Source organism: Giraffa tippelskirchi, chromosome 12 (assembly GCF_054371585.1).
Source record: "Giraffa tippelskirchi isolate mGirTip1 chromosome 12, T2T-mGirTip1v1.2.pri, whole genome shotgun sequence".
Lineage (NCBI taxonomy): Eukaryota > Metazoa > Chordata > Mammalia > Artiodactyla > Giraffidae > Giraffa > Giraffa tippelskirchi.
Genome location: NC_137286.1, coordinates 72,980,163 through 72,990,581, shown reverse-complemented (window position 1 = coordinate 72,990,581; position 10,419 = coordinate 72,980,163). Strand labels below are relative to the sequence as shown.

Here is a 10,419-nt window from a genome sequence, read left to right as displayed (position 1 = left end):
ATTTCAGAAAACTGAAGAAGAGGAATATTTACTGGCTTGTTTCCTGAAGGCAATGTAACCCTGATATCAAGACCTGAGAAACGCATTACAAAAAAGAAATTGTAACCAATATGCCTCATGAACATAGGAATAAATATCACTGACAAAATATCAACAAAAACAGCAATATGTGAAAATAACAATGTGCCATGACCAAATGTGAATTATTCTAGGAATGCAAGGTTAGTATAAAATGATTCCATGTAAGCTGATTTGATTTAAAAAATCATTCAGTATAAGTTGTCACATTCCACAGACTAAAATAGAAAAATAGACATGATAATCTCAGTTGACAGAAATTCGACAAAATTTATTACCCATTCATGTTAAAACATCCCAGAAAACTAGAATTAGATAGGAGCTTCCACAATCTGACAGAATATGGCTATGAAAAACTTCCAGGTAGTCATTATATTTGATTAAACATTGATTCCATTCCTTACAAAGTTGACAACAAGGCAATGATGTCTCTATGTTTTCCTACATTTTCCTGGACGTTTTAAGCCAGTGCTTAAGTAAGAGAGAAAGTTTGTGTAGGGAGAAATAAAATGGTCTTTATGTGATCTTTACATAATTGCATAGATAAAAACTACTAAAAAAAAACTACAAAGATCTACATAAAAAAATCTACACCAATAATGAGCAGGAGGCTGAATTGGTCATTAAAAAAACCTTTTTTTTTTAAACTCTAAGGATTGAGGTTTGTTTTTGTTGTCCTCATTTCAAGGTCAGGAAGATGGAAACATTTCTAGGTGTGAGAGAAAGTCAATGTGTTTTGAGGAAATATGACTATTGAAGACAGTCTTAAAGACAAAAGAAGAAATTGATTTACTATGTATGCTGTGAGTGGTGAATTCTAAGTACAGGGGAAGGAAAGAAAGATTGCTGAAAGATAAGAAGAAATAAATAAGGAGTGTGAGAAGCCTGTTTGGTCAATTTAAAAGAAAAAATAAAGGGAAAGCAAAATCAATACAGATTTATTCCTCAAGTTCATCTGGAAGAAAAATAAAAGTATCAATAATTGGTGAAAATAGAAAGTTTTTTAAAGAGAAAGTACAAGGAGAATAATGGGTTTCTCCTAATGTAAAATATAATGTAAATATTATATATTTAATATAAAAATAAATTAGATGGCTACAAGAAATAAAGCAGTGGGGCACTGGTCAAACACCTAATAAACAAAGCAATAAGACAAAATAATGAGTCCTGAAAGAGACTCTAAAACTAAAAAAAAAAAAAAAGAAAAGAAAACTTTGAAAATAAGATACAGGAAATATCACAAAGCAATGATGAAATAGGATGAGGGGAAAGATAGATCTGATTTACAATATATGCTCAAATAAAATCCAGGAAGAGGGAACTAATGGAAACAAAACAGAAGAAAGGAATAATATTTTCCAGGTAAACTGGTAGTTGGACTTTAGCTGAATTTGGTTGGGAAATGACTTCACAGTTGCTCAGCCTTGCTGTGTCCCTCCACCCAGAGGAGAGCTAACTGATCACAGAGTGAGAGCTGACTTCCTTTCACCTGTGGAAATTGTCTCCTGAAACAGGTGGATCTGGATTCTCAGGATCAGGACCTGATGTCTCAAGACTGTTTCTCTCACTGTGGTCAGTGGATCAACTGCATCCAAATTTCCTGAGATAAACTGAAGGGATCAATGAAGGAAGGAGGAAGAGAAGAGAAGGAAGGACAGGAGGGAGGAAGGGAGGGAAGAAAAAAAGGAGGAAAGAAGACATGATTAAAAAAAAGATTAAAAAGACATTTAGATTCTATCTTAAACTGAATTAAAGTCTCTGGCAGTACAGCTCAAGACGTTATTTTAACCCACATTTCAAGCACAGTATCAAGTTTTGAGAATTGCTGGCATAAAAAGAAACATTGCTAAGTAGACTAGAAGGAGGGCTTTTGAACAGAGGTGTTAGAACGTTTCAAGGTCCCTATTGTGACATCCTAGGGTCACCCACAGAAAGACGTGGGTTTCTGGTTAAGAACAAGGCAGGTTCTCTGACTCTGATCCCACTCCCTACCCTTCACATCCCCTACCATTCTGTCTGGCTTCACAGCAGCAGTTGATCCATTTGCTCACAATCAAATGGTAGAAGTGCAAGAGAGAAATCTGTACAGTGTCTAGGCAGATTTTCTGTCGCTTGCAGAGAAAGTAAGCTACCTGTCATTTGTCATCACTGGAAAAATTCCTGCTGACTAGGTCCAAACCAGAACTGGCTCGTCCAATCTTCATTTCACCTTCCTTCTAAGTTTGAGAGGTTAGAAAGCCGAACACTCTATTTCCCAGGCTTCTTTGCTGTTGGAGGTAACGAATGAAAATTCGATTCTGCGAATTGGATTGACTCACATGATACTTGGATCATAGGAGCTCAGTGAAGATTGTCTTCCCGTACTCTCTGCTGCTAAGCCAGGGGACTCTGAAGCATCTTCCTGTTATACGTCTCCAGTTTCTTGATGTATAGACACCAGAGTCCTGTTGATGTGGGGACAACTCCAGGGGTGGTCTCCAAGGAGGTAGTTCTACTGGTGGCCAGTTCTACAGTGTTCTGACAACAAAGATCCTGGAATCCCAGCTTAGAACTTGTGTTAGACTCCACAGTAACTGTGTAAGCACCTAAGACTATATTCAACTCTTTCTTGCTTAAAATATACAGAGTGGATTCTGTTCTTACATCAAACCCTCATGAACAAAATAACAATAAACAGTGTCAGGGGTTCACCTTTAAATGTCTTGATCAGGTTTTAAAATGCCAGTTTCACTGAAGAATTACCTTGAAGAAGCAGTAACAATTATTATGAAATGGGAGGTAAGCATAAAGCACTTCTGCTTCACACCAGGTTGTGTTTGTCCAAAGGAAAAACTCCTTGGAAGGTTGTTGAGTTGCGAAATGAACTATCTACTTTTTCACAAAACATCATTTTTACTCTAGATAACAAATGACAGGCAAAGCAAGTTTATTGAGATTTGAATATTGGCAGATATTTTCTCAAAAATGCACAAAATAAACCTGTCATTGCAAGAAAAGTCACTTGGCAGTTGTTGTCAATGACACAATTTGAACTTTCAAAGCAAAAAGCAAAATTTGGGGAAATTTGTGTCTACCACAGTGGACTAGACATTTTCTCAACTTAAACACTTTTCTGATGACATTGGTGGTGAAAATGCTAAATACATTTTTTTCCTGTTGTAGAATGTAGTGGAATATGTTAAAACTCATAACTCAGCAGCCAGTGGCTTTCCAGATGGTCACAGGTCAGTGTTACAAAATCAGGTGTGGATAAAGATAGATTCAAATTGCAACAGAGACAACAGATTTTAATGTAACAGAAAAGAAGTTCACTGATAGGCTTTAAGATTTCACAGAGCAGCTAAACCTTAAGAAACTGCAACTTGTCAGATTTCAATGTAGTATCAGAGAAGAATATACCCAATTATTTGAAAAGGCTATATACCTGTGAGGGTGGATTTTCTTCATGTACTTCAACCAAAGCACCGCCTTGAAATTGACTAAATGTAGAAGTGGACATGAGAATCTCGGTGTCTTTTATTAAGTTCTATACTACATATGCAGCAATTTCAAACAAGACAGTTATTCTCACCAATTTTTTGTTTTGGGAAACGATCTTTTTCATGAAGATGTTATTTATATTAATATGTAATGATTTTATTTTTGCTATTTTAATGATTTAAGAAATGTTAACATTTTTGTTTGCAATTTATAATACTATAAATATTGATTCTCAATATTGATCCTCAATAATTTTGGGGTGTACAGGGTTTCTGTGAACAAAAACCTTGAGAACTCTTTCAGTGTGCTGTTCAATACCACATGGCACCAGGAGGTGGCGTCATGAGCACACGTTGCACACTCCCTGGCCGTAGCTTAAATTGAACGCTTCAGTTTCCGCAGCACACACAACCTTGCACCAACAACCTAAGGAGTCCAATACTCTACATGAGTTGATGGTGAGGAAGGAGACGATAAAGAGAGGAAGATCAACTCTAAGTCTTATTAAAGCCCTAAAAGAACCTGTGATCGTCCTTAGGGAGGGATGGAAGAAAACCAAACAGACGATCAGGAATCTGCAGGGGTGAAGTAAGCGCATTTTAGTGGCAGCGCCTACATTAGTGATGCTGGCTCATCTGCACCTTGAACCTGGAAAGCATCTCTGCATGCCTTGCTGTTAAATGAGACCAGACTTTTCCCCAAAGGAAACCCTTCCACTCCTCTGGTTGCTCATTACACCCAGATAACGATTTCTTACTGTGAACATCAAGTTACTGTGAGACTTGGCCCTGATTTCATTCTTCATTGTCCACAAATTCAATTTCCCTCACCAAATTAACAGAAGCAGTTCTCTGAGTGGTAAGTCACAACCTTGTAGCTAGTGTGTACCTAGAAATGCAAGTTTCCTAGCATCATGAAAAATTATTTGATATAGCATATATTCATGTGGTTCGTTCCTTGGGAAATTTGTTCTGAAAAAGCCACATCATTTTGAAGATGTGGTGCCCACCCCCCGGAATGTAATTGTGGTTATTGTAAGGTTAGACTCGGCCAGTTCTTCATTGCTAATCATCCAGCCCCAGGAGCAACGCTTTGAAAGGTCAATGTCCCCTCCGTGGACTGAGGTCACTGCACTCAGAGGTCATCCACCCCTTCTAATTTGCTGCTGCTGCTGCTAAGTCGCTTCAGTCGTGTCCGACTCTGTGCGACCCCATAGACGGCAGCCCACCAGGCTCCGCCGTCCCTGGGATTCTCCAGGCAAGAATACTGGAGTGGGTTGCCATTTCCTTCTCCAGTGCATGAAAGGGAAAAGTGAAAGTGAAGTCGCTCAGTCGTGTCCGACTCTTAGCGACCCCATGGACTGTAGCCCACCAGGCTCCTCCGTCCATGGGATTTTCCAGGCAAGAGTACTTCCAATTTACAGCTGCTCTAAACTATGAAATGTGAGGCTATTACTGTCCTGAGCTTCAGTTCTGGAGCAGTGTCACTTCCTTTACCGACCTTCCTTCTCTGTTTCCTGTTCTGTGTCTGAATCCTCCTTGCTGGGCTGGCGCAGGCTCACTTCTTTCCTCCCGATTTTCATTTCTCTGTCCCTCAAGGAAATCCCCATGCATTGAGCTGATGTTGCATCCCCTGGCCTTCCTCTCACCACCCTCCACCCTCCACCAGACAAGAAAAGGCAATAGCTGTGTCTTCACCTGCAGAAGGAGAACCCTATCTAGATCTGGCATGGATAGGAGATGAGGCATGTTTTCTTAGGGTTTCTCACTTACTCCTGTCCCTTCTACCCTGTTTTCCAGACAGCCAGGTGGACTTGACCATCAGAGCCACCCCTCTGATTTGCCACCCCATGGACTGTAGCCCCCCAGGCTCCTCTGTCCATGGGGATTCTCCAGGCAAGAATGCTGGAGTGGGTTGCCATGCCCTCCTCCAGGGGATCTTCCCAACCCAGGGATTGAACCCAGGTCTCCCTCATTGCTGGTAGATTCTTAACCAACTGAGACACCAGGGAAGACCAAATATGTAAGGCATCATCTCAGCCTCAGGCTCTGCTTCCATTCCTCCCGGTCTCTGTTTTGTCTCATGAGATAAGAACCTCAATACCTTGTTTATGCAGAAGTCCAGCCACTCACAGGTACTGCTAGTGGTAAAGAACCTGCCTGCCAACGCAGGAAACATAAGAGATGCAGGTTTGATCCCTGAGTTGGGAAGATCCCCTGCAGAAGGAAATGGCAACCCTTTCCAGTATTCTTGCCTGGAAAAATCTCATGGACAGAGGAGCCTGGCGAGCTACAGTCCATAGGGTCACAAAGAGTTAGACATGACTGAAGCAACTTAGCACAGCACAACCCACTCACAGCACTGGTGAGCCCTGTGCACTTGTGGGACCTTAGAGGAGTTCACAGGAGGACATTGATAGAAATCACGCTGTCATGGGCTGCAGGTTTCATCAGGCTCCTTAGCCGGGTCCCCCTCCCCTGGTCCCAGTTGCATCCAACTTACTTGTTCCTTTCTCCCTATCCTTCCTTTGCTTTCATCTCTCCTTTGTCTTCCTGAATCATAAGTATCAATACTTTTCTTTGTTTAGGAAGAAAGGCTGGTTTTACCTTCTCTTCTGTGGTCAGGTCCCAGGAAGGACTCTGTCCTTTAAATTCTCACTGTTCATCCTAGGATATATCAAGCTGTATTTAGAAAATCAAAACAAAACAAGAGAAGCTCTTTTGGTTAAATAATGGATGACAATTTTTCTACCTCATTGTTATTTTAGATTTCAGTTTCTATAAACTGGGATCCCACAAGCAGAACCCAAGTCAAGAGTTTTCCCAAGAATGCCTTACTTGGGAGGTGACTGTGAAGGGGAGGAAAAGCAGTAAGTTCAGTGGAACACTTACCGTGATGGTGCTGGAACGTTCCTGTGTGAGTCTTTCTGGGACATGGGCTTCCATTCCTCCTGGGAAATGCCTGGCAGCATATGGTCGGGTCATATACCAGACGTAGGTTTAATTTTCTAGGAAATTGTCAAACTTTTCCAAAGTGGCTGTGACTTTTTACATTGGCATCAGCTCTGTGTGTGAGGGATCCGGTTTTTCAAGATCTTTATGCCAAAAATGATAACGCAGTGTGTGTGCGTGCGTGTCAAGTGCTTCAGGCCTGTCTGACTCTTTGCGACCCCATGGACTGTAGCCTGCCAGGCCCCTCTGTCCATGAGATTCTCCTGGCAAGAATACTGGAGTGGGTTGTCATGCCCTCCTCCAGGGGATCCTCCCCACCCATGGATCAAACCCACGTGTGCTGCATTTCCTGCTTTGCAGGTGGATTCTTTACCACTTAAGCCAGAAATGCAAAAGACCTGGACAGACAAAATAACTTTGAGTAAAGAACAACCGAGTTGAAGGGATAATTTAACCTGACTTCAAGAATTCTCATAAATCCGGGCAATGCTTAAAAGTTCTGAGGCCTGGCCCATGCTCAGCTGGGGTGGGACCGAGCAGCAGGAAGTTTGAGTTTCCCTAATTCCTGTGTGCTAATTCCTCTGTGCAGACTACTCTGAAAATCTACTTTAAAAGATTCTTAAGTGAACATATTTCATGAAACCATTAGGGGTCAGCCTAAGCTTAGGACTGCTGGGATATTGCATTTACATCGCAACGGAGGGTCAATCTGACACTTCCTAATTTTTTCAGATAATCACATAATGTGGGGAAGAGGGGAAAGGGGAAATAATAAAGAAAATAAGACGGATGTTTACTACCTCTGGTAGTACTTTTTTTTTTTTTTCTTTTTTAAAGTTTTCCTCCAGAATTTTTTTTTTTAATAAATTTATTTATTTTAGTTGGGGGCTAATTACTTTACAATATTATAGTGGTTTTTGCCATACATTGACATGAATCAGCCATGGGTTTACATGTGTTCCCCATCCTGAATCCCCCTCCCACCTCCCTCCCCATCCCATCCCTCTGGGTCATCCCATTGCCCCAGCCCTGAGCATTTGTCTCATGCATTGAACCTGGAGTGGTGTTCTGTTTCACATATGATAATATGCATGTTTCAATGCTATTCTCTCAGAACAACCCACCCTCACCTTCTCCCTCAGAGTCCATAAGACTGTTCTATGCATCTGTGTCTCTTAATCTGTCTCGCATATAGGGTTATCATTACCATCTTTCAAATTCCATATATATGCATTAGCATACTGTATTGGTGTTTTTCTTTCTGGTTAACTTCACTCTGTATAATGGGCTCCAGTTTCATCCATCTCAATAGAACTGATTCAAATGTATTCTTTTTAATTGCTGAGTAATATTCCATTGTGTATATGTACCACAGCTTCCTTATCCATTTGTCTGCTGATGGGCATCTAGGATGCTTCCATGTCCTGGCTATTGTAAACAGTGCTGCGATGAACATTGGCGTACACGCATCTCTTTCAATTCTGGTTTCCTCGGTGTGTATGCCCAGCAGTGGGATTGCTGGGTCATATGGCAGTTCTATTCCCAGTTTTTTAAGGAATCTCCACACTGTTATCCATAGTGGCTGTACTAGTTTGCATTCCCACCAACAGTGTAAGAGGGTTCCCTTTTCTCCACACCCTCTCCAGCATTTATTGCTTGTAGACTTTTGGATAGCAGCCATTCTGACTGGTGTGAAATGGTACCTCATTTTGGTTTTGGTTTGCATTTCTCTAATAGTGATTGATGTTGAGCATCTTTTCATGTGTTTGTTAGCCATCTGTATGTCTTCTTTGAAGAAATGTCTGTTTAGTTCTTTGGCCCATTTTTTGATTGGGTCGTTTGTTTTTCTGGAATTCAGCTGTAGGAGTTGCTTGTATATTTTTGAGATTAATTGTTTGTCTGTTGCTTAGTTTGCTCTTATTTTCTCCCATTCTGAAGGCTGTCTTTTCACCTTGCTTATAGTTTCCTTTGTTGTGCAAAAGCTTTTAATTTTAATTAGGTCCCATTTGTTTATTTTTGCTTTTATTTCCAATATTCTGGGAGGTGGGTCATGGAGGATCCTGCTGTGATTTATGTCGGAGAATGTTTTGCCTATGTTTTCCTCTATGAGTTTTATAGTTTCTGGTATTACGTTTAGATCTGGTAGTACTTTTAAAAATGCACTAAATATTCACTGGGCATGGGGATTGAGCATGCCTTGATTGGTTTTTGATTCTGTGTTGATTGATGGCATCCTGATATAAAAAGTAGCACCCACTACCTACACATGTTGGCGGCTGATAGAATTTTAGACTTAGCCTGGCATTTGAAACCTTATCAAACTTGGCTCTAGTTTAAACTTCCGCACTCTTTGAAGCTGTCTCAGACTCCTACATAAGCCCTCTGCTTCAGCCATGTTGATCTAGTCTAATCACCTCTTTCCCAACTTGAAGACCACCCTGCTCTGACCTTTGAGTCCCCCAGGCAGAGAACGCCCCAGTCCTCCTCCTCGGGATGTCCTCTGTTTCCCTCTAGCCCTCAGGAACTGCTCCTCCTCAGAGTCCACTAAGACCTCTTGTTCCTTGCTGGGGATTTATCACAAGCGTGTGCATGTGCGCAGTCATGTCCAATTCTTTGCGACTGCATGAACTGTAGTCCGCCAGTCTCCTCCGGCCATGGAATTTTCCAGGCAAGAATACTGGAGTGGGTTGCCATTCCCTACTCCAGGGTATCTTCCCCACCCAGGGATCGAACACACATCTCCTGCATCTCCTACACTGGCAAGAGGATCCTTTACCACTGAGCCACTTGAGAAGACCCACTTATTACAGGACACTCCCCTGTAATCCTGAATTGCTTTGTAACTTGTCCAACTGACCACATTGGAAGGCTCTTTGAGTCCTGGAGCCCCACTCCCTTTTAATTTAATAATCGTTGGTAGTGTTGCATGTAGATGATTGATATTTACTTAATGAAAAATTTTGTTATGATTAGATGAGCTTAAAGTGAATTTCCCAAGAAAAGAGCTACATTTTATGATTCTTAACTCTTGTGCTTAGCATCCTGCCTGGACAGTGCAGGTGCTTGATATATGATCATTGCCTTTAGATAAATGTGTCCACGTTCAGTATTTCCTTGTTTTAAGCTGAATCTTTTCCCTCCTCCTCTTTTCTCCTTCTCTCTTTTCAAGAGACTGCTTGGTGCAATCTGGCCCTGGGCTGCTGCTTTTCCTTCCCTCCCCCTACTTCCCCTCTCTTCTCCTTTCCTCTCTCTGATACATGTGCATCTGTGATAGAATAAGAAACCTAGGTTTGGTCTCTGCCCCCAGTTTCTGGCAAAGAACTTGCAAGACCCTTGTAACTTTCTGAGTGATGGGTGCCGAGAACATCTCTTGGTTTCATATTTGCTTCTTGATTCCTAGTTCCTGACCCAGGGCTCCTGAATTCATTATAATTTCAGGGGTGATAGGAACACCTTTTGTTCTAAGGAGGGCACTCTGGATAGGCTCTCAAGTGGCTTCAGAATGGAGGCTGGTCACCAGAAAGACAAGATGTGATTAGAAGCTTAGGAATTTCATCTCCATCCTCCATACTCCAGGAAGGGAGAGAGGCTGGAGACTGAGTCAGTGAGAGGTCACGCCTACAAGGTGAAGCCTCCATTTAAAAAATCCCTAAACTATGGGGTTTGAGGAGTTTCTGGGTCTGTGAACACATCCACGGGTGTGGGGTGATGCACCCCAACTCTGTAGGGACAGAAGCTCCTCAACATGGGACTCTTCCAGGCATCAACCTACACACCTCTTCATCTGGCTATTCATTTGTATCCTTTGTCATAAACAAGTCAGTCCTAAAGGAAATCAATCCCGAGTATTCATTGGAAGGACTGATGCTGAAGCTGAAGCTCCAATACGTTGGCCACCTGATACGAAGAG

The 10,419-nt window shown here is 41.7% G+C and overlaps 1 long non-coding RNA gene across 1 annotated transcript in view; it reads left to right on the top strand.

The window, feature by feature from the left end:
• Positions 1-2,644: 2,644 nt before the first annotated feature.
• The window catches only part of LOC145529725 (uncharacterized), a 45,702-nt gene continuing 37,927 nt past the window's right edge, over positions 2,645-10,419 (top strand). The window contains exon 1 of the long non-coding RNA XR_014071315.1: positions 2,645-4,416. This is a non-coding gene — a long non-coding RNA (uncharacterized LOC145529725). The remainder of the gene's footprint in view (positions 4,417-10,419) is intronic.